The sequence below is a fragment of the Acinonyx jubatus genome, chromosome B3, assembly GCF_027475565.1.
Source record: "Acinonyx jubatus isolate Ajub_Pintada_27869175 chromosome B3, VMU_Ajub_asm_v1.0, whole genome shotgun sequence".
Taxonomy (NCBI): Eukaryota; Metazoa; Chordata; class Mammalia; order Carnivora; family Felidae; genus Acinonyx; species Acinonyx jubatus.
The window spans coordinates 114428577-114453522 of NC_069386.1; the positions used below are offsets into that span (position 1 = coordinate 114428577).

Genomic DNA, 24946 nt, shown 5'->3' on the forward strand with positions numbered 1-24946 from the left:
TGATTGTTGTTGTGGTCCATTATTCAATGTACAACCCTCAAAAATTCCTTTTCCAAAGTGGAACTTTATTTATCTTTGACCATATTGCCTAATAAATTAAAGTTAACTTGCTACAAATCTTCATTGAATGAGGTTGCTTCCTTAATAGCATTTCTGACAGATGGCTATTGCTGTTAGTGACAGCAGTTGACATCCTGGGAATTTAAATAGTCAAAGCAATTCAATGTGAATTTATTTAGTAATCTATTATGTGTCATAAACGGTGTGGGTTGGGCTTCAAGGCATGCTGGGAGTTCCCAGCTGGGAAGAGGATTTGAGCTAAAGTCAGTGAAGACCAAAATCCAATCCAGGTCCAAGTCCAAGATCAACAAGTCTTATCTGGAAATGTAGAATGGGACACGACGCAGAGCGTCATGAGCAACAAATAGTACTTGTTCTTAAGGGTCAAGTCTGAGTCCAAAATCAGGGACATTTGTTCAGATTCCAGGAAGTTTTAACTGCTTGCAGGTTTAGAGAAAGAGATTGGCAGGAACTAGCTGTGACCATGTCTTCTATTCATACGAAGTTCTAGCAGGAAACTGGAGTGGATTCCAGTAGTGTAAGGAGGGAGGCTGTGGCTGCATGTATATATTGCTGCCCAAAGACTAATTTCATTTCTGAACAAGTTAGACATTGAAAATAGAGCTGCAGATGATTTTCACACTCCACCATGGCAGACACTGTTATATGCCTGTCTGGTATCCAAGGTCTTTTTCTTCCTTTTTGCTTGTTCTGGGCAGCAATGTGCCCAGACCCAGTGGATTATGGAAGGTCTAAGCTAGTCTTAACAGTCATGGTCCCCAGCTTCCTAGACTCCCATGTAGCCCAAGTGCCATATGACCCAGTGATAGCCAATGAGACAGAAGGAGAGTTTGCTGAGGACGCTTTTGGCAAAGCTTTTTTTTTTTTTTTTTCTTTTAAAAGGAACAGAACTGGGGCACTTGGTGGCTCAGTTGGTTAAGTGTCCAATTCTTGATCTCAGTTCTAGTCTTGATCTCAAGGTCGTGAGTTGAAGCCCCACATGGGGCCCCAACTGGGTGTGGAGTCTTCTTAAAAAGAAAACAAAACAAGAACAAAACTAAACTAAAAGGAACAGAACTGGCACAATCCTTCACCTCTTCTCGCTTGCCTGAAACTTGTAACCAAGAAGAAAAAGCCAAGAGAATCATGGCAATGCCAGCCCTGTCATCACTGAGCCACTAAACTAACGCCAGCAGCCACTTTGTCCAGATGGCTGTGATGTAAGAATTAAAGCACGTTTGTTTAAGCCATTGATAGATGTTCTATTGTTAACAATGGAAATCATTCCTAACTGATACCCGACTCACTATGGAGATGGAAATCCTAGCCACTATCACATTCAGAAACTGGAGCTGAGCATGTAGGAGGCAGAAGATAGGAACTAACATGGCACACTGAACTTGGGGCTAAGGGCCATGGAAAGGAGAATGGCAGTAATCCTGCTTTAAGAACGCTGTAGTTCTGTTTGGGAGATGGGACTTGTGACATGGTCTGATCAGATCCCATCTGAGATATTTGCTGTAGTTCAGAAGATCATACTTTAAGATGGATGTTTTCTAAGATCACCCTTTGGATAGCGAAGACATTGCAAAACACGTCATGGAAGAAATGGTTGAAGTAAGAGAACTGTAGCCACCAGGATGTTGGTATACGGAAGGAATTCCCCCCTTAGGTGATCCATTCTATATACTTGACTCTTATTGTACTAGGTAGAAGTTCAGTGGTCTCTAGACTCAGTCATAGCTGGTCCCAGTCTGGGTTCCAGCCCCTATTAGATATATGCTCTTGACAAAGCTGTTAAAACGCACTACTTCTCTAATTAAGACATGGTGACTATAGTAATAACACTGTATTATATAATACAGTGCTAATACAGTGATATTTGCTAATAGAGTAGACCTTAAATGCTCTCTCACAAAAACAACAATCTCACTACCTCTCAATTTCCTCATCCCTCAAATGGGGACCATAATAGTTACCTACCTCATAGATATGTGTGAAGAATAAATGAAGTAATCCACATAATGCACTTATTCAATGCCTGGAACACAGTAAATGTTCAATAAATACTTTTTGTATTATTTTGAGAAGTAATTACGTACATGGACTCTGGAGTCAGAATACCTTCAAATCCTGAATTTATCATTTTCTGGCCATAGAACCTTGAGTACACCTCAATTTCCTCATGTGTAAAGTGAGGATAATGACAGCACCATCCTCTAGGGATGATTGTAAGAATTAAATCAAATAGTGCAAGTTATGCTCTGGGCACAGTTAAGTGACCAATAAATGTTGGCTATTATTATTATTAGCTAGACCTTGAGCAATATAAAAATGTATAGGATCTACTTGTTCTCAAAATGCTTATTATTTTAGCTTCTAAAAATGAATGAGAGAGTTAAATAATGGCATATGTGTAAGAGGAGATCTAGGAGGGAAATCATCAGCTGTGGATGGCAAGGTTTGAGAGAACGTCTGGAAGAAGTTGGATGTAAGGTGGGTCTCATGTGATAGGCAGGGTGGGGACACTGGGGAGCAAGCACAAGGGATTACCATTATTGTACACTTTTCAGGAGACGACTTTGTACATGGTATTCATTCTTCCTTCTCCTTGCCTCATCCTCCTAGAATAAACTGAGGATTTCAATAATGTGATTTAGAAAAATACAACATGTAAAATAGTTTGCCCCTTATTTCATAATTGCTCATCCAAGCAAATCCAGTGATATTTAGAAATCATTGTGCAATACACAGTTCAGATCTTGTTTAAACCAAGAAATATAGAAGAATGAGAAGTCAAAGGGTACAGGGACTGGTCCGAAGAACCACTAGGCATTTGATCCCACGTATAAATTATGTTTAACAGTGATGGCAACAGCGATATATGTAGAATGGAGATGCTCTTTTTTTTTGTCTTTTTCCTGTGAAATGTGGATTATGCTTTTGGAAAAGAACCTATCAAGAGTTCTTTGAAGCAAACAAAAGAATTTCTGTGCCTAGAATGAGGAACACTGGCTTCAAAGACTTTAGTAGAGGACTCCAGGCTCTTCCTAAATTGGGCGTGCCTATGTTGCTACCCTTATTTCTCAGCATTCTTAGATAGCGGTGCTGATAGTTTAGTCTCCTCCAGGTCTCTCCAGTGTGTCCTTCTCCCATACAGGGCTCGTTAGCAGCCAATGCCTGCCATAGAGTAGGTGCTCAAAACTACTGGCTGGAACCACGTTCGTTTCTCACACGTGCTGCTTTGCCAGCCTAGAGCCACCTTCTTTGACGTCTCTGCCTCTGTTTACCTAAAGCTCACACACCCTATATAAGGTCTTTTCCCACCACCTGAATCTCTTTTCTCTAAACAACAGCATCTGTCAGCTGCATCCCTGTTGGGAACAACATGTGCCTCCCACATATTGGGCTGTTCAGGCCACTTCTTTGGTCCCAACCACATTCTCATGTTTTCCTTTCCCCTTTCCAGTACTACCCAGTTGCTCCGGGTGAGAGAGTGACATGGACGAAGTCCAGAGAACATGGCAGTCAGGGAACGGTTTGTAGGTCAGTGATTTCGATGGCGTGTCCATCAGGAAGCATCCCTAAAAAGCAGACTCGAAATCACTTTCTCCAAATCTTTGCCATGTTTCTGCTTCACAGACACAGTGTTGTTACAGTGTGACCATAGTCTCCCAAACTCTTGCTGGAAATCTCAAACCTTAACCAGTTGTGACATATCAGTCTATTAAGCTAAGTGGCTTCATGCCTAACAGCTCTGCTTCAGGGCGAGGCAACATCCTAGCTGGAAGGCTGCTGAGCTAGAAACATTATCTTCCCTGTTTTCCCAGGAAGATGAGGCCCGATTGCTCTGCCTTTCCTTTGTGATCCAAATGCTCTGCTGCAAGGGTCAGCCTTCTCTGATTTGTGATTGACAGGTTTGCCAAGGGTTATAACTGGTCTAACCACTTGCCCTACACGTGAGGACTGAAGTGTTTTGGAATTTATCTGGTGATCACAGAGCTCTGACTACAATTTCTTAGCGTGCCTGAGATCTATTTCTCACAGAAGTTATCTCTGCCCTTTATTTTCCCCTCTAACACCTCAAGCTTTGGCTCCGCATCACAATTTATTTGAATGCCAGGTGTTGTTAGATAAACAGACATTTGAATTATGAGAAACTAGAGATTATTAGACAGGGGATTTTTCTCTTTTTCATTTTAAATTATCTCCTAAAATTTACTCCTGGTTTCACTGATTTATTGTCTTTGAGAATTATTGAAAGTTTATGAACAGGAACTATATAATACATCAGCTTCTCCTCTAGGCTGTAGACTTGTTAGTGGCAGGGAGTGTGGTATCATTCCTCCATATTCCCCATGTTGTGCACTGAGCCTGGGCTTTACTACGGGCTCTACAAATGTCTGGTGAACAAGCTCCGTGATGAATTAAAGATGGCCACAGAGTCTTCTCTCTTGTTACATAGGCCGGTGATGCAATTGCTTGACCAAGAGAATATGGTAGAGGTAATAGGCCAATTTCCAGGCCCACACCTTACGATGCTGGCGGCTTCCACTTCCTGTCCCTCAGAACACCCTTTCTGGAAGGTCTGCCAGCTAACTCCGACTCCCCTGAGACTGCTTCACTCAAGAAGCCAGGTAGCATACCCAACAAGGTGTAGACAGATGGGTGAAATCTCCAGACTACCAACTTGGAACGGAAGAATCACCTGGCTGTGCTCTGCCAGAATTCTCTGACCCGAACATTGTGAAATATAATACAATGGTGGTTGTTTTAAGCCTCTAAGTTTGAGGGCAATTTATTATGTAATAACACAGAAGCAGAACACAATCCTGAGAGAGCAGCCTGGAGTATGTTTAGCATCCCAGAGAGCCACTTTACTTATAACTATTGTTCATCCGAGTTGGTCTGATTCACCACCCTGAGTGATGGGCCAGTAAATGTTCTTTCATCTTGTGTGCTCCCAGGCAGCACAGACCAGAGATGCAGACCAGTCTCAGGATACAGAGGTTTCAAATGGGATTGTATCCAGTGCTTGGAGCCCAAGAGGACTGAGTCATCATGTTTCTTTCTCCTGGTTATTGGAAGAGTTCGCTTGCTGAATAGTAGTCACATTTCTAATAGAATGGGACTGGATGGAAATTAGATAGAAGACTCAAAGCCTGTTCACGGTAACGATGGAGTGAGAACCTCCCAACTAATGAACATAACGACACACAGCAGATTCCTTCCTGTCCTGTCCTTACGGTAGGTCTAGAGAAATATGGTTGCAAAATTCTGACTGCAGACGGGCTGAAGAATAAGAGAAATTCAAGCAGAGAAGAGGGAGGGCCAGTGAAAAGTTATCTTCATTCTGTGTGTACTTGGGATTTCTGGTTCAAAGGCCTGGAAAACATCTTATTAGCATTTTAATTTTTTCTGAAAGTAATTGAAGGGAACAACTCAAGAATAAAATAATGACAAGATAATGGCCTAATAAGAAAACCCTGGGGTAGGGTGTTAAGAAGCTTCAGTTTCAGTCCCAACACCTTGAAAACGATGTGACTTATTTCTTAACTCTGTTTTCTTGTTGTAACATGATACCTTAATGGAAATTATGTGGCTTGAAATGCAGGAGAGGAGATACAAAGTGGCTTACAAAGAAAAAGAAATAACGTATGATTAATTAGTAGTACCAACTCTTGGGAAGTTTGGAACAGAAAACTCTTCAAACGTACAACCTCTTTTTTAAAATCGATACAAATAGATCACTCTTCACTATTACACAAATGCTGATTATTAAGTTTATATAAAAATCACTTTGGCTGGATAATAAAAGACAACTAAAAGAACCGGTGAGACATAGAAACAGCAGCATTATCTAAGAAGCATTCACCATCTAGACTGTTTCTGCTGCATATTGAGCTGGGTGTCGCAATGCACCGGCTGTGAACTGAAGGCCGGACCAGCTGGTGACCAAGTGGCCCCTCTCGGGATCAGGGACCACAGTAGCCCCAGCTGCAGGGGCACTGGCTCAGTGCAGCTCTCCTAAGCTATCAGAAGAGACCTGGTAGTCTGACAGCTGCTGTCGAAGAGTGAACACATACTCAAAAGGAGAAGCCGTTTCTTTTGTCTAATGGGCAATGCTGGTGTTTCTCAAGTCGTGCTCTGTAGACCTACGGCAGCCCTGAGGTGCTTACTAAACATGTCTAATCCCAGGACTCTCTCAAGACCAACTACAGCTGAATCTCTGCACCTGGGGCCCAGGGATCTACATTTAACAGGCACAGTGGGTGCTTTTACTGGGCATCCCGCGGTTAGGGACTGCTGCCCTGCCCTCCCTTGCGTGTGATTGTCCACAAATATGCCGCATTCACTCTGACCTCAGTTCTTTTTTTTTTGTAATGTGTATTTATTTTTGAGAGAGAGAGAGAGAGACAGGGCGTGAGCAGGGGAGGGGCAGAGAGAGAGGAAGACACGGAATCTGAAGCAGAGAGCAGACTCTGCACTGACAGCAGAGAGCCCAAGGCAGGGCTCTAACTCATGAGCCGTGAGATCGTGACCTGAGCTGAAGTCGGGCACTTAACCGACTGAGTCGCCCAGGCGCCCCTGACCTCAGTTCTTTTGCTGACTGTTTCTCCCTCCAGGAATGTCCCACGTCCCTTCATCTTCACCACAGGAGCTAAGATCCGCTGGCTTCATGGAGCCATCACTAACTTCTTGATCTCTTTTCCATAAATTCTAAGTATGCCGCTAATCCTGTTTTATCCTCTTTGGTAACGTCTTTCATTTGCACACTATAGTCAATCCCCCTTCGTGGCTTAATTCGATTAATTCCTGCCCAGGGCAGAAAGAAAGATCCCGCTTTAAATAGTTCCCCTGTTTGATAAAGCCTGTCCCCTAACCATCTTTTATTTTGAATAAGTGTTTTTACATCTTGTCTTTCAAGACAGAAGGAAGGGTGAGGCCTAGAGCTTTGTAAGGGGAGGAAGTCCCAAGGAGCAGATACCTTGCAGGGAGGGCTGCAGGGCCTTATTGATTGGATCTCAAAAAGCACAAGATTTCTTCCACCACTATTGATCGTTTTGGGGGTTTTTCCCCTTACATTATCCCCTTTGGCATCAAAATCAATTGAAACTTAATTGAAGACTTAATATTTCTGTCTTCTCCCCGGCTACATATATGATAATTTCCTTAAGGGATGAAGCCTAGTCTTGTACCTCTCACATAACCCCTCCACCCTTCATTTTTTTTTGTGGTCTGCTCTTCCTCTTCCTGGGAACTGTCACCCCCAAGGTCTTTGTCATGGGTCCTTCATGCCATTTTGCGCAACATGGCCTCAGACTGCTGGTCACAGTTGTTTGGTCTAGAGGCAGGCACCTGATCAGTCAGGTCCTTCTCTCTCCGGGTATTTTGCAAACTTGGGAGATGTTTGAGTCTGGAATGAATCTGGGAGGTATTTTCCTTATGTGGACCAAAGAAAGTCAAGGAAACCATTGTGCAGAGAGAACGCGGTAGCAGGCGATGCAGAGAGAATAGCACAAGAGTGATGGAAAGAGCTTGGAGGGCACTGTATTTCTACATTTCTGCATTTGTATTTTATTGTGTTAGTATCTTTTGGAGCTCAGGGTTTCCAGAAGTTTCCCTGTTTTATGTAAGCTCGTTCTGAAGGCTTTAAGAAATCTGGAAAGACATGGAGGACAAGGAGGGAAAAGGGGGTTCTGCATGGCTTTTAGATAACCAACCCACAGAGTCTAAGAAAATGTGTGTAATCTCAGGGCACCTGGCTCAGTCGGTATAGTGTGCGACTCTTGATCTTGGGGTTGTGAGTTCGAGTCCCATGTTGGTGTAGAGATTACTTAAAAATAGTATCTTTAAAAAATGCATGTTAACTCATTTAATCCTCAAAACAACCATGTGTTTAAAAAAACAAACATGTGGGGCACCTGGGTGGCCCAGTTGGTTAAGCGTCTGACTTTGGCTCAGGTCATGATCTCACGGTTGGTGAGTTTGAGCCCACATTGGGTTCCCTGAAGTCGGCACAGACCCTGCTTTGGATCCTCTGTCTCCTCTCTCTGCCCCTCCCTCACTTGCTCTTTCTCTCTCTCAAAAATAAATAAACATTAAGTAAGTAAATAAACAATCATGAATATTATTCCCATTTTAAAGGCAAGAAAACCGGGGCACATGGGTGGCTCAGTCGGTTAAGCATCCAACTTCAGTTCAGGTCATGATCTCGGAGTTCTTGAGTTCGAGCCCCGCAGTGGGCTCTGTGCTGACATTTCAGGGCCTGGAGCCTGCTTCAGATTCTGTGTCTCCCTCTCTCTCTTCCCTGCTCACTCTCTGTCCCTCTCCCTCTCTCCAAAATAAATAAACACTGAAAAACAAAATTAAATAAAGGCAAGAAAATCAAGGCTTAGGTAAGTAACTTCTTCCAAAGCCATGGAACGTTTGGAGGTAGAGGTGGGGTGTGAGGCCAGGTCCCTCTGACCCCACCATGCAGAACTGCCCTCAGGTGAAGACCAGTAGGTGTGACACTTTCATTTTTGCTCCCCTAATATCAGTCCCAGCTGGGGGGATTTGAATGGCTTCTATAGACCAATCCTGAATCTTCAAGGAGTCCCCAGTTACTTGGCAGGGATTGTGATTTGAGCCGTCCTCAGAGGAAGTGTGGAACAAAGAAAGCATAACGCCCAGCAGCCCAGACACTAGGCACTAAGAGTGGGAGCAGCTGGGAGTAGCAGGTCCGAGAGTCCCACAGCCAACTGAAGCAGCTGGCACAGGCTGGCCGGGCCACAAGTGAGAATGACACCCACTCTAGTGGCACCGACCACAAGAGCGCAACAGGACAAGGCTGAGGGATTGTCCCGAGTCTCCGCCCCTCTCCAACCTTCCAGCATGAGTTGTGGTGGCCTTTGACATCTGGGATGGGGCTGGGAGTGGGGGATGGGTAGGAGGCAGGAGAGGCCAGGGGAAAGTAAAGACCATAGTTGGAAGGGCGCGAGATCAATGCAAAGGAAGGGAGGTTCTTGCTCAGGAGCAAAAGTCCAGACCTCAGATTCTTAACCAGGAGCATATAGACACATGAAAGACGCTAACATGGCAACATACAAACGTTTAGTCCAAAGGGATGGGCTCTTCGCCCTCTCCTTTTGTGTTTAAAGAAATAAAAGTCCAGAAAAATTAAACATTAAACAACTTATTAAAGTTACAGTTGATCTGGTTGAGTTAACATCTGGAAATCCAAGCTGGAATCCAAAGTCTAGTAGATTTTCTTCCACTCCACAGGCTGAGTATCTGCAACATAAGTAAAAAATTACATGTAGTGGCCTTGGCTATTTCTCATACCTGAGTAAGTATACTCATCACTATCCCTCAAATGTTAAGGTCAAATGAGATGGAAAGAGACATTTACAAACTTCATCTCTGAAAAGTGGTTTGTAAAGTTCAGAGTAAGTGAAGAGCTGTTTTAAGACCCTAACCATATTTGAACTATCAGCATATTCATTGTTTCCTCTTTGCCCCCAAATAAAGGCTATGATGGCTTTAACATGCCTGTCATGCTCTTTGGTATGTCCACAAGCAGTCACCCTAATTACGTATGTTTCTTAATTGCATATGAACACACAATGTGTGACCGCTACAGAATCTGCTCTCTCCTTGGATCCCACAGGACAGGTGCAACTCGAGAGCTCCCACAGCTCCTGGGTTCTTGTGAACATTGCGGTGGCTCTGGCTGGCAATGGAAGGAGGCAGATGGTTCTGGGAGGCCACAGCCCATCACTTCCAAGTCATGAGCAAGCCTCTTTTCATTTCTAGGGATTTAAAAAGACAAGGGAGTGGAGGGAGACCTTTTTTTCCACCTTCCTTCTCGACATATTCTCGATCATGGAATCTGATGAAAGGAATAAAGAGACAGGGTTAGTTGGAAGGAAATTTCCAGCTCCTGAGAGAATGTTCACATTATTTTAAGCAGCACAAAGAGCTCCCTGAAAGGAGATACTACTGGAGAAATGAATAAAAAATATTTGAAATGGTTCAGAGAAGGTAGATTTCTTTTAAAAAAAAGTATAGCTGGGGTAGTATGCGCTGATGCTGATGTAGAAAAAGGTCAAAGGTTGGTGAGCCAGAACTTTCAGTCCTTCTGGGATTTTTATTGAACCCATGATAGCAAGAAAATCATCAGCAAACTAGGAATGACATGAACAGCTCAAGGAGTATGTTTCAATAGAACATACCTATGAGAATGAGAGAAAATTTGTGAGGGTGCTTTTAATTAAAATGTTATCTAGGGATGTCTGGGTAGCTCAGTGGGTTAAGCGTCCGACTTCGGCTCAGGTTATTATCTCACTGCTTGGCTTGTGAGTTCGAGCCCCAAGTCAGGTTCTGTACTGACACCTCAGAGTCTGGAACATGCTTTGAATTCTGTGTCTCCCTCTCTCTCTGCCCCTCCCCCACTCACATCTCTCTCTCTCTCTCTCTCTCTCTCTCTTTCAAACATAAATAAACATTAAAAAATGTTATCTAGGGGTACCTGGGTGGCTCAGTCGGTGGAGCGTCTGACTTTGGCTGAGGTCATGATCTCTTGGTTGGTGGGTTTGGGCCCTGCATCAGGCTCTGTGCTGACAGCTTAGAGCCTAGAGCCTGCTTCAGATTCTCTCTCTCTGCCTCTCCCCTACTCATGCTCTCTCAAAACTAAATAAATGTTTAAAAAATTTTTAAAAATTATCTAAATCCAATAGATTAGCAACTATAAGCTACTGCCTTCCACATTTATGACTCTAGTTCTGACCTCTTCTCTGACCCATGGATTTCTATGTGTGCTATGCCTCCTAAATGCAAATTTGAATACACCTCTGCCTTGCTGAAAATCTTTTAATGGCTCCCTATCGCTTACAGAAGAAAGACCAAGCTTCCTAACATATCCACAAGGGCCCCTGTGACTGGTCTTCATTCTCTGTCGCCGATATTGGTGCCTAAGCCTGGGGTTGGCTCCCCCCACTTTGCCCCTGTATCTTTGTGACTCAAAAAGCTCAAGGAGGCTTCCTAAAAGATATGCTTTCTTCCCTTTCTGGGGTAAGGTGAGGCCAGGTAAGTGATTTTGCCACCCCATCAGGATGGAAGCTTTGACTCTGCTCTGCTGTTAAACTTCATTCCTTCATTCCACAAACGTTCATGGAGTGCCTTGCTTGTGTTAGGAATCGTGCTGGGCAGTGGGGACTTAAGTATGAACAAGACATGGGGCACCCGGACGGCTCAGTCGGTTGAGCATCCGACTTTGGCTCAGGTCATGATCTCACGGTTCGTGGGTTCGAGCCCTGCGTCAGGCTCTGCACTGGCAGCTCGGAGCCTGGAGCCTGCTTCGGATTCTGTGTCTTCCTCTCTTTCTCTGCCCCTCCCCCACTCAGGCGCGCGCGCGCGCGCGCGCTCTCTCTCTTAAAAATAAACATTTAAAAAAATTTTTTTAAAGTATGAACAAGACAGACATTTTGCCTTCACAGAGTTTACACTGAGTAAACTCTGTGTAGTAGTGTCTTATTGCTGTAACAAATTACCCCAAATTTAGTGATCCCAAACAATACAAATTTGTTATCTTGCAGTTCTGAAGGTCGCAAGCCCAAAATGGATTTCGGTGAGCTACAATCGAGGTGTCAGCAGGGCTACAAATCCTTCTGAAGGCTCTAGGGGAGAGTCTCCTTCCCTCACCTTGTGCAACTTCAAGAGGCTGCCTACCTTCCTTGGCTCGTGGCCTCTTCCTCCATCATCACAGCCAGGGTGTGGCATCTTCAAATCTCTGTCTGACCCTATTTCCGCGGTCTTATCTCCTGTGACTCTAACTCTGACCCTCCTACCTCCTTCTTGTGGGAAACTTGTGATTACACATTGGGTCCACTCAGATACCCTAAGGTATGGACCCCCTATCTCCAGGTTTTAATCACATTTGCAAAATCCCTTTTGCCATGGCAGGTGACCAGGTATTAGGACACAGATATCTTAGGGGGAATCAGTCTGTCTACCATACCCTGCAAGTCTTTTTACTTTGTCTTTAAAACAGCATTGCCTGGGGTGCCTGGGTGGCTCAGTCGGTTAAGCGTCCGACTTCAGCTCAGGTCATGATCTCGTGGTCTGTGAGTTCGAGCCCCGTGATGGGCTCTGGGCTGATGGCTCGGAGCCTGGAGCCTGCTTCTGGTTCTGTGTCTCCCTCTGTCTCTGCCCCTCCCCCGTTCATGCTCTGTCTCTCTCTGTCTCAAAAATAAATAAACGTTAAAAAAAAAAAAAACTTTAAAACAGCATTGACTGCTTATCCAACAAACATGCATTGAAGGCCTACTCTATACACGCCAGGCACTGTGCTGGGAATACAGCACGAACAAGGCAGACATCAACTCCTGTGTTGGGGATCTTACCTTATGAATGCAAGAGAGAGAGAGAGAGAGAGACACCTACAAAATAACACACGGTTAAGAAGAAAGAGCACCAGGAGCAAGCAGGCAAATGAAAAAAACAGTGACCTTTGAACAGACACCTAAAGAAACTCAGGGAGTGAGACACACAGACATTTGGGGGAAGAGCTTTTCAGGAAGAGGGAACAGCAAATGCAGGGCCTGGAGGCAGGAGAGTGTCTGGTGTATTCAAGGGAACAGAAAGAAGCCTTTGTAGCCTAGGGGGAGGTGTGCGGGGTGCAGAGGAAGGGGATGAAGTCGGTGGTGTACAGGGGAGTCAGAGAGAACGTTTCCCTGGTCCAGAATGGGAACTTTGGCTTTTTCTCTGAATGACATGAGAAAACCTGAAGGCTTTTGAGCAGGGAAGTAACCTGATCTGACTTACGTTCCACACCGTAGGTCCTGTATATAGAACAAATTATTGGGGGGGAAAGGGCAGGAATAGAGAGATCAGAAAGGGATACCTCTAGGGAGAATATTGTGATTATCCAAGTGAGAAAAGGCTTGAACCAGAGACTTGCATTTGGTAGAAAGTGATGGGATTCTACACGTATTTTAAAGGAAGTGCCAACAGAATTCACTAATGGTCTGGATATGTGCCATGAGAGAAGTAGAGAAGTCAAGGATGGCCCCGGACTTTTGCTCTGATCAGAAACCTCTGAAGCTCTGGAAGGGTGCCCTTAACTGAGGTGGGGAAGATTGTAGGAAGGAACTGTTTTTTGGGGGGGAGGGGGCGGGGAATATCTGGAGCTTTTCAGTTTTACACAGGTGAAGTTTGACATACCTAATACACATCCAGTTGAAGATGTTAACTAGTAGATGGATGTGTTAACCTTAAAAATAAAACCATCAGTTGTTCTACCAACAAAATGGGTTTACTCAGGAATAATGGAGAACTACATTCAGGACAAGCAAGTCGAAAACCACAGGCAAATCCAACAAAGAACGACAGTATTTTATGCAGAAGGAGGAGGAAGTTACCGGGACTTGTTTTTAAGGGAAGTCCATGGGGCGCCTGGCTGGCTCAGTGGCTTAAGTGTCCGACTTCATCTCAGGTCATGATCTCACGGGTGGTGGGTTTGAGCCCCTAGTTGAGCTCTGTGCTGCTTCAGATTCCGTGTCTTTCTCTCTCTCTCTGCCCTTCCCCCACTCACAGTCTCTCTCGCTCTCAAAAATAAATAAACATTAAAATAATAATAAAATATGGAGGAAGGGAAGTCTGCTGGAGAAAAGCGGGAGTTCAGGGTGATGATGGTTTCTCATTGGCTGGGTTGTGGGAGTAGTGGATTTCTTGTGGGAGATGCAATATACATCTTTTCCCTGTTGAGGCCTGTAATTGATTATCCTTTCCTGTTAAGGATTCTTCTGCCCAAGGTGTGTAATTGACACTTCTAGTGGGAGTCTGTAATTGACAATTGTTTCTGTAATTGAGGTTGAGTGGTAGGGCTCCCTCTTCTAGCCTCTGGACTCCACCTTAGTGAGGTTTCCCTTTATTAGTTTTCACAGATGTAGGAGTCTAGATTTCGGAGAGGTGTCTGGACCAGAGATGTAAATTTGAGGGTAGTCAGAATATGGATGTTACTTAAAGTCATGAGATTGGTGAGATAACCACAGGATGATAAGAGACCACAAAGAGAAGGTGTCTCTAGAGACCTGGGGACTTCTGAGCTTAGAGACTGAAGACTGAGAAGGCCAGAAAGCTGGAATAAGAGCCAAGACAGACTCTTAGCCTAAAAGCCACATGAAGAAAGTATTTCAAGGATGAGAGTGAGCAACATTTCCCCACTGCTGAGGGGTCACATGAGGTGAGGATGAGCGCTGACTGCTGGATTTAGCACCAAGGCAGTCACTCAGGACCCTGAGAAGACCTGTTTCCTTGGACTGGTAGGGGTAAAAGGCTGTCCAGGGTGGATTCAAGAGAATGGAGGAGAGGAACTGAAGACAGCAAGCATGGCAAAACCTTTCGGAGATTCCGGGGGTAAAGTGAAGTGGAGGGCGACATGGAATCTAGGAAATGTCTTATTATTATTATTATTATTATTATTATTATTATTATTTTTACTATGGCAGATAATACAGCATGCAGACACTCTTAGAAATGATTCAGTAGAGAGGGGAATTTCCTGATGCAGGAGAGAGGAGGCAATTGCTGAATCAATGTCTCTGGGTCAGAGGGGATGGGACCAGTACACGGTGGGAGAGGTTAGTCTTAGCTTAGAGCGCTGAGGGTTCATCACAAGGGCAGGAGGACAGAAGAGTTGCTCACAGTCAGGCACAGGTGGTTTGCCAGGGTGTCATCTGATTGCTTCTATTTTATCAATGAAAGAAGAAGCAAGGGCATTAGCTGTAATAAGCCAGAGGTTTGATGAAGGGGGAGAAGGTGTGAAATAGTCCTTTAGAAGAGTTGGGTAGTAGACAAGGAAGTGTACAAGCTTTGCTAAGCAATGTTAATTGATTATAAAGTTGTAGGTATTTAAACATATAATAAATACTATCATGCAGATGGGAGACTGAACTGTTCTAAGAAATCTAGTATTCAGATAACTCAAGTTATATCACATAGGGCTAAAACAATAAAACCCTAAAGTTGAAACAGCATTAGATATAACTTAATTTTGGATGATTTGGGGGCACCTTGGTCCTTTCTAATAGTTAAGAGTAATTTTTCTGAATATGTATGTGTTAGTAATTCCCTGTAGATGTATAGTCAGTAACAGAAAGTTCTGAACTGATAATGGGATGGCTATGCCAGACTTTAACTGAAAAATATGCAAATGTGAAATTATGTTTATAATATTATTAAAAAGTATCAGTTTTTGCTTGCTTGGTAGGCTTCTGGGTCAAAATTCATTCCACATTGGATATGTTAGGGTGTTTTGTTTTGTAGAACTGAATAACCAGAGGGAATGTGTTCTAACAAACTAAGAAGGGAATTGGGAGGGAGGAACAGGAAATGACTAGATGTTCTCCTCATCCCTAGGAAGGGTTACACATCCCTTGTGTGTATGTGGGAGGGAGTCAGGCAGAGGTGGGTAGAAGAGCCCAGAGCAAGGAGGCAGGAATGGTGTTGAGATATAATCTGTACTTGGCAAACTCTTTCTTCCTACCCTTTTACTCTTCTGTTGCCTCTTGTCTTCTATTTTGAAATCCCAAGAAGGCTAAGAGGATACACAGGGAGTGCCTGACCCAGAAAACGTGCAACTGGAACCTACAGCTTTGGTGGATTTCACCTTTAGCTCCTTCAGTAACGCAAGTGAAAGGTCTGTCATCAGTGAAGGGTAAATAGTAGCCTGGGGCTTTGAAAGAGCAGTTTCAGGTCCCTGGGACAATTTCTCCGATTCTACTCTGTCTGAAGGTTAGGGAAGTTCCCTTCCTAATCTGAGGCCTATACCCACTGTTGAGCCTGATAAGCATTGAATAAAGTTAATAGATTTGGTTAGCACTTGGATCAGTTATTTCAATTGTATCAAATGGCTATCTCGGAGTCATAAAACAGGTGGGCCTGAAATTGTGACTGTACTGGTGGATGGATACAGATTGGCAGCCATCCTTTAAGGGCAAAATTATGTTACAAGTTGAGGCAGAGCAAATGAGTTACTGATTTACAACAGTAAATTTACATCTTTCTATGAAAGATGGCTCCTTAAAACACATCAACGGGATGGATGATGATACTCTATTGAGTTTCTTTGTAAAAAAATTTATATTAAAAACACCAGTGTGTAATTTTAAGGCCTGCCCTCCCGCCCTCCCTTCCTTCTCTCCTTCCTTTCTTTCTTTTTTCCTTCTCTTCCTCCCACCTCCTTCTAGTTATTTTGGTGGGATGTGGATATATTCAGTTTTGGTCTTTGTTTTGAGTTAGTGTATTTATTAAATAACAAGGAATCTGTTTCGAGTTAGTGTAAAAACAAATCTTGAACAATGGCTTCCCTGTGAAATTACTGTAACATGGTTAATATTTTTGTTGTTTTTATAGTTGAGACAAGAGAAACTTTAAAATCAACTTGTCCACACTTAAATAACTTTGTGAAACAGGTCTATAAAATGAAACACTCATTTGTTATTTTTTTGATATAAACGGAAAATATGTTATTTATTGGAAGTTTTTATAGGTCTAAGAGCTATAGAATTTTAAAGCTGTACGATCTCATATCTGGGCTATCCCCTCATTTTACAGATGAAGAATTGGATTAAATGACTTCTCAAGGAGACTCAATTATTAGGGACACAGAAAAACTCAAACCTAGTCTCCTGAAGTTAGCCAGTGCTTTTCAATCACTGTATCATTTAGGTTTCTAAGGTAAAAACTTTAATCAACCTAGTGCTTTAAGCTTGCACTTGACCCAAAAGAGTCTTAACTGCCTAGTCTTCATGCCCTTTCCTAGGTTTTCTAGTTCTGTGGGATTGAGTTAAATCACAGTTTTCTCATATTAATGTAAGTAGGAATGGGATTTATTAGTTTTTTATTGAGATATAATTCACTATACCATGGAATCTATTTTTCACTCATCCCTTTTGAAATCTAAAGTTTAAGCTTAACTTCCATTCACAGCATCCATTTTATTTAGGCACTATTTAAAGCCCCCAAAGAAAAGTTTCTACCATTAAAAGAAGAAACAGGGTGTGAAAAGATTTCGTCTTCATCCTTAGCAGCATTTTGAAGTAGGTTTGGAGGCCTCTGAAAAGCTTAATGATTAAACAAAACAAAACAAAATAACTCCCCCCCCCCCGAGTTTTTTAATGAGACAAAGATGGAGAAAGGAAGGACTAGAACTATTGAAAAACAGACACATTCTGTGTGAACAGAAACGCGCAGATAGAAATAGAGTACAAAATATGGCTGTGGAGCAGAAACTTACCTTCTAAGGTAAATAGAGAAATAGATACATACTCTACCGGGTAGGGTGAAAGGAAAGTATTAGAACACGCACAGACTCCTGTGCTCCTTTTTCCCCCCAATAGACATTAAGTAAATAGCTACTATGTACCAAGTCTGTGGAGGCGCTGAGAACACAAACATGAAGAAGCTGCCAGATCCTCAAGGAGCCCAGCCTGGTGGTGGTGGTGATGGGGAGGCGGGGGAGGGAGGAGAGAGGGAGCCTAAGGAGTGGAGGCTGGCGGATGAGATTAGACCGGAGGGCTGAAAAACTGAATATACAGTTGATATTTGGGGATACAGATATGTGCTGGTTTCTGTGACAGAAATCTCCCCCTGAACCTCTGGGGGAAAAAAATTAGCTTCATTTGCCAAATTTGGCCAGATATGACGCTGTTCTACAGATGTCCTCTCGAATAGGCTTAAAAATCCTCCTCTCGCCCTGGCCCTCGATTTCCCCACCATTAGGGTGTCTGGCAAGGGAGGGGGCAGGTTGAAAACTGCACCCACGTTTGCAGCCTCGGCTCTCTGCTGGAGACAGGAATCCAGGGCTTTGCCGTCGTCATAGCAACTAGGAGTTCCGCGGTCCCCCACCTTCCTCCAACTCCTACTTCCCCCGCCGGCCTGGCAGAGCCGCCGCTTCTCTCGCGAGATTTGAGCGCAGTGCCGAGCGGCCCAGAGGTGATCTCACCCGAGACTTGCGGAGGGAGGGAGTGAAGGAGGGAAGGAATGGGGCGGGGAGGCGGGGAGGCGAGGGGAGTGGAAGGGAGGGAAGGGCGAGTGAGGCGCCGCCACCGCCGGCAACTTTGTGAGCGAGTTCAGTGCGTGCGTGAGCGAGTAAGCGAAAAAGTCAGTGCGGCGCCGACTTCCCGGGAGGAGGGTCCCCGGGGAGGGCCAGGTCTGGGCTTCAGAGGCCGCCCCCCAGCCACTCCATCTCTTCCCGCCTCCGTGGCTCCCTCCCCATTTCCTCCCCCCACCGGTCCTCCCGGGCCTTCCCACCCCCGTCTGCAGTTACCTGTCTCCTCCCCCCACTCGACATGCACGTCCCCTTCCCCTGCGTCCACCTTCGACCTCCAAGACCCCGGCCCCCCAGCCACCCCATACCCGCTTTACTCGCCGGCTGCCCCCGCCCCCAGCTTTTTCTCCTGGGGTCTGGCGGGCGGCATGGGGGGCGCTGAACCTCGGAGGCGGCGCGAGCGGGGACCAGGACGCCCAGACAATAGTTGATGCTAGGGGACGGGGGCACCTCCGTCCCCCACTCCTCCAGGAGCGCGGCCCCCACAGGCTGCTCTCCAGCCTGCTTTCCGGGTTCCCCTCGGAGTGGAGCTCGGGAGTTGGGCAGATTCCGCCGCCACCTCCCCCGGGCCCCCCTCCGCTAGCCGCCCGCCCCGGCCCGGCCTCGCTGCCCGCCGTTCTCCGCAGAGGAGGCGGCGAGTGAGCGCGCGCCGACCGTCCACACGGTTTCTCTTTCTCCCTAGGGAGAGCGCGCGGCGGACGCGCCCCGGACGCGCGGTGGCACCGGGAGGCCGGGCAGAGCGGTAAGTGGCTCCCGCGCCCCGGGTCCGGGCAGGGGAGCGGGGGTGAAGGACTGTTGACAGCCCCCCCCATTGCATTTCTGGCCGGGGCTCGGGTGCAGGGCCCGGAGCGGGATTCGGGAGGCCGGTCAAAGTTTTATTTCCGATTTGGTGGCGTGCTGATAGCGCAGCCCGGCGGGGGCGAGTCCGGGCTGTACCGCGCACGGCGCGCGCGCACGCACCTAGGAACCCGAATCTGCATAACTACCGGCAGAGCGCCTCCGCCAGAGGCCGGGAGACCCGCGCCCCCGTCGGGGTGGCTGCGCCCACCCGGCAGCTCTCGTCTCCACCGGGCACCCTTCCCCTTCAGTCACCTGGGTGAGCGCTTTGCAGGCTGCGTTGGAAAGGACAGGCCGAGGGGTTTAGTCATGGGAAAGGGAGAAGAGAGCTCGGTGCCCGCGGGTGGTTAATTTCTCTCCCCGGGTCCGGGGGACAGGGAAAGTAGGGGATGCTCTAACCTGCTTTCCTTGGAGCAAGTAAACCTCGAGAAGGCTGGGGAGGCGTGAGGGTGCTTCAAAAAGAACTTTTCCTCTTTAGCCTCATCTGTTTCCAACTTCTCCTGCCCTTAAAGGAAATTTTCGAGGCTCCCTATCGCTTCACGGCATATCTGCGTGGACATGTAGCCGTATTGGGCAGGTTGAAATTTCGAGTTTGACCGTTCGTTAAATATAGAGACAAGGGAAATGGCTCACTTTAGGGAAGATGTTGTTTAATTGAGTTGTTGGTATTCGTTTTTGAAGGGAAGCATTTGGGGACTGATGGTCCCTAGAGACGGCGTTTACCTTAATAGATTTAATTTTTCATGACGGGTGTTTTAGAGATTAACATTCACTGAAACTCTTACTACCTGCTGGACGATTATATTTCTAAACTGGGAGCCAGTGAGTGATGCGATGCAAATTTCAGAGTAAAGGTGTCGTCTTTCATCGGGTTCCAGGTCGATCTGGATGAACTGGGGTTGGCGTTTCCTCTATAAAGTAAGCCTTTCATGTTGAAACTCTGACTCAGACTCTTAAAGCCATTGTTTTTATACTGGTACTCTGTGGGAGTTAAGTGTCAACTTTCTCTTCTTTTTTCATATGGAATATTCATCCAAGGCAAAGATTCTCTGACTTAATCTTCTGGAAAAGTACAAGATTAAGTCCTATAGAATCATACTCTGCAGCCAGTTTAGTAACAGTATTAATTTTCTATATAATCCTGATTTAATGACTTTCACTTTTCTCTTATTTTTTGAAGGCTGCAATTAAGTCACCTTTAACTAGGGTGGGGAAAAAAAAACCCAAAAACGATGGGAATAATATAGAACAGTGGTAACAGCAGTAGTCTCAAATAAAAGGTTTACGTAAAGCAGTTTATGGTCACTGATGTGTCCAAGTAGTAGATGACATGCCAGTTATTAACGAGAATATTAATATTAAAGCATTTCTCCCATGGAATAAATTACTTATACTGAGGCATCAGCAATTAGCAGTGCATTTAAAATGACTTGGGTAATGATTTGCTCATAAATGGTTAAGGGCAAACTAAGAGATTTTGGGGGATGGATGGCTTTATGTGGGTGACAACTTATTTTCTTATCTCATTATGCTTAAGTAAAGGACTCTTGAAATTGACTGTATCATTAGATTTCTCTAGTTGACGGAGAGAACAAGTTTGGCAAGTGGCTCAAGATAGTCAGTAGGTGTTGCTGTTAGCTTCTCTGCGGTTCCTGGTGCTGCTCCTCCGGTTTGAAATTGCAGTTCTAGTACAGAGAACTTTTCAGATCTGAAGTGTCAGGCAATTGTTAGGATCCTATGGGAAGGTTGACTTGAACCCTTGGTAATAAATCCAGAGCCCCTCGCTTAGATTGTATACTGAGATTCATTTAACTCTTTTCTTTCACTGTTACTTTCTGGCGTTTGTATTTACTTACTTTGCTTTTGCTTTGAATTGCATCAGTAATTTTGTTGTAGTGCCCTCTGCCCCACCAATTTTTTAAAACAACTTTAAAAAACTTAAAAAAAACCTTAAAGTCATAGATTGAAGATTGCTTGATCTTAGTGGTTTTGTAGACTTTAGGGGGGATCTTGGTTGACTGAGTTGAGACGTATATAAATCCTATGTTAAATTTAGTTTGAATTTTTCAATAAATGGCTGTTTTCTGTCTCTTTGAGCTGTGAAACAGAAGTATGAGAGGTAGAACAGTGTAAGAGTACAGATTCCCTGAATCTTTCCAATTGAGGGGAAAGTATGTAGTGATTGATAAGAACATGATTCTTATCAGTCCTCATGGCTGTGTTACCATTTCTGTTAGTCCAGATCAGTGTGTGTATAAAGTATGGATATCCTGAAGATTTCCAGGTGACCTCTCACATTTGGGCTTTTGGTTCACTGATCAAATTGGAGTTTCTCTGAGGAAGACACATAGATTCATCCTTCTAATGGAGAGCTAGATCTCTGATACGGAATGCCTCTTTCTACTGTTCTGTTTTATTTTTTTTTCTTTCTATCTTTTGAATCAGATCATAGGAGATCATACCTCGAATTCAGAAAAAAAAAAAAATTTCCCCCCGTAGTATCACCGTATTCCTAATCTTTTGAGGTGTATGGTGAGTCAGGCAATATTTGCTCAGTGCCTCTATCTGGGAGGTGTGCTGTTGGGCCCTGTGATTCCAGTGGGGCCATTTGTAGTAACCTTTCCGGGTTTGGTATTATAATATGCCGATGTCCCCAGAAAGGTTTTGCGTAGCAGGCAATCAATTATTTTTAAATTTTAACTTACTAATTTTTGAAATAATGGAACCCAATATTTGTCCTCAGAAGGTCTGGGTTTCAAATTTTCTGGCTAGGGGATCTTAAAAAATAATCAAACTCTCTGAACTTTCGGAAAAACTGTCTTTTTCTGCAGAGATGGGCATAATGCTTGTTTCACAGCTTTGCTGCAAGAATTAATGAGAAAATATGTTTGAAAGTACTTTGTAAGTCATAAAGTCTTATTTGCAATTGCATTTTCTTTCTGATCGACAGATTCATGGATTATTGAAGCTAGAAGGGATTTTAAACTTAAATCATTTGGCCCATTTTCTCCATTTTACAGGTGAGGAAACTGAGGCCTAGAAAGTTGAAGTGATTTGTGCAAGGTTATAGAAGAACTAGTTAGTTAGCGATCAGGCAGTGATTGGAAGTCAGGTTTCCAGATTTAACTGTACTCCTTTGTTTCCTGTTTTTTTCCCCTTTGAGTCTGTAGATCAAAATTTGTTTACTACTCCCTCTCCTCCTCTTAATTGTTCAGGGTTGATTAAGTGTCTACAATGAGAAGAAGCAAAGCTTAAGGAAACAAAATCCACAGTAAGGTTGAAACGCTATGTAAACAGCATTGATGTAGTATTTGGTAAGTAAGCTTTAGAGTTACTCAAATTACAAAGTTATGGAAAAAGAAATTATGAGTTAGTTAAAATATCTACATGGTAGAGCTGGTAGGCCTTTCCCCCCCTGTGTTTTTTTTTTTTTTTTTTTTTTTTGGTGAAGGATAGATATTATTAACTCAGCATAATTTAGAGAAGGCAAACTTCATTTGTTCTAGTTTACCATTTTCTTCCCTTCTTTATCTCATTTTTCATTTGTAAACGAAAGTGGCTGTACCTTCCCTGTTTCTGGTGGCAACTTGTAGACCTTCTCTCTGAGTTGCGTGTAAGTTTTACCAGGCGGTGGGGGGTTTGGTGGGGAGGATGGGTCAGGCAGAGGGATAATTGCACATAAAACAGGAACTTGTTGAAGGAGCTTCCTGCTGAAAATGCAACTTATTTATATAGCACCACCCTACCTGCCGCTGGAGTAATCCCACCCAGGAGAGAAGAAATATCCCTGCCAGTTGGGTGACTGCCCTTTAGATGAGGGGCTCTCCTTTTTCCTGGGAGGATTAAGCATTATGTTATTCTTTCAGTGCTCATCCACAACTCTGTGTTTTGTTCCACGTACCGTGCTATTTAAAATCTGGGTGTTCCACTACCTCTTGAGATTGACAACCCAACTTTCTATCCACTTCTTATACCAAAAGTATCCTTTGTTGGTATAAGAAGTAAATTGACCTCAAAAAAAAAAAAAAAAAAGAAGTAAATTGACCTCGTTAGTTGTTTTTCCCACCTCTATGTCTAACTAGTAAAAAGAAAAAAAAGCCAAACAAAGTCCACACACCTGTCTGGCACTTAATTTTCCATAGGTTAGATGTAAATGAATTATGCGTACATGGTAACTCTTCTTCTTCGGGTGGGCTTTTGATGAGCTCTGGAGTGAGTCAGAAGCATGGGAAAGAATCCCTTCGCTCGCGATCTCTCCAACACGTGGTTTGAGCCAGGGATGGAATGAGGTGTGTGACTGGCTTTGTGAGCACAAGGGGAAGGAGACCCATCGGGGTCTGTCTTCCGAGGTAGGGGCCGGCCCACATCCATCTTCTGCTTTAATTTTGGCCTGGGGAGAGTAAAGAGAACATGAGTGTTTTCTTGAAGACCAAGAGGGATGACCCCGAAATGCCATGGAGGAACGTCAGGGGCGGTTTCAGTCGGCCCCTCCTACACCAGCGGTGTCGTGGTGGGTGTGCCGCGGCGTCCCGCGAGGCCCTTTTCTTTTTGCTTCTGCAAGTCTGGGATGAGAGTTTTCGGTCTTTAGATTTCTAATTTGTTACTTGTCATGTCGCACCAACTTCTCCCTCTAATTAGGATTATAGTATGCCTCACTTTAAATTGTGGGAAACAGGCAATTACATAATGTTAGATTTCCCTCTTTCATTTCAGGAGAGGCGGGAGCGTGCAGGCGGGTCGGAGTGCGCAGGCTTGGAGAGGGAGGGTGTCTGGTTTGCGCCAGCACAGGGGTCACTCGGAGGCAACTCGGGCGGGCAGGACAGGACGTGGAGCCTCGGCCCCCGCCGGCTTCTTTTTCCTCTTTCCTCCCCCAGAGCGGGTCCGGGTTAAATGGCTTTCGCAGATACAATAGTTAATTTTGGTTATTCCTCTTTCCACTTTCTCCACAAAGCCGTCTTGTCCCACAGCTACAGGTACAATCATTAATTGGTTTTTGTGGTTTAGGGTCTTGCTTCCTTTTAGAATGAGTTCTGAACTGCTCACAAGAAAGCTGGTGAGAAAGGAAAAGCAAAGGGTTTCATGGTGAATGATCACGTTTCTGTAATCCAGACTTGACTGTGATCAGTCTCTTTTCCTTGGGTCCCTATATTATTATTATTATTTCATATTCTAGAGTTATTTGCCTAGATAGGTATTCTGGTTGGATATGTTATGAGCTCCTTGCATTCCCTTTAACAGTCTTAGTTCCCAGAACTGACTGTTGGTTTTTACAAGTTTCTTTGTGGCTCTTGATGCTCTCAGAGAAGCAGCTGACAGCTGAACTGTGGTATCTTATGCTTTCAGGAAGAGTCAGTACTTGTAAGGAGAGGCCTATAAGATCTATCCTTATAAATTAGTTGCATGTCCTAAAATTTTCACCCAATTTGGTTAGTATTGCTGGCTTCACCTATGTGTACCTAGGAAAAAAGTGGAAAGCAGTATTTTCCCAGATTTTTGCAAGAAATGTCAGTTTGTGACTTGTTGGAACCAAACTGCTTTTCTTTAAAAAAAATTTTTTTTTTCAATGTTTATTTATTTTTGAGACAGAGAGAGACAGAGCATGAACGGGGGAGGGTCAGAAGACACAGAATCTGAAACAGGCTCCAGGCTCTGAGCTGTCAGCACAGAGCCCGACGCGGGGCTCGAGCTCATGGACCGTGAGATCATGACCTGAGCCGAAGTCGGACGCTTAACCGACTAAGCCACCCAGGCGCCCCCCAAACTGCTTTTCTTTAGAAGACTTCAAAAATACATGTTCCTCTCCTTGCACTGCAGCTTGATGTGTGGTTGATTTACCGCCTCCCTTTTCCTAGGCCTAATTCTGGCTGCTCCTGTGAAAACCTCAGAAGGTTTTGTCCGTTTACTTTGCCCAAGTCTAATTTCTGAGCGGCTGGCGTTTCCTACGTAGAGAGTGTG

The 24946-nt window shown here is 44.5% G+C and overlaps 1 protein-coding gene across 23 annotated transcripts in view; it reads left to right on the plus strand.

Moving 5' to 3' along the window:
• The first annotated feature begins 18126 nt into the window (after positions 1-18126).
• The window catches only part of SIPA1L1 (signal induced proliferation associated 1 like 1), a 363206-nt gene continuing 356386 nt past the window's right edge, over positions 18127-24946 (plus strand). For 17 of the 23 annotated variants that reach the window (XM_053224652.1, XM_053224649.1, XM_053224646.1 and 14 more), the window contains exon 1: positions 18770-18896. The gene's annotated coding sequence lies outside the window, so the exon portion shown is untranslated. Of the gene's footprint in view, positions 18257-18769; positions 18897-19124; positions 19251-24946 lie in introns of those variants that run through there. The other 6 variants (XM_053224650.1, XM_015071700.3, XM_053224654.1 and 3 more) reach the window with 4 other exon arrangements.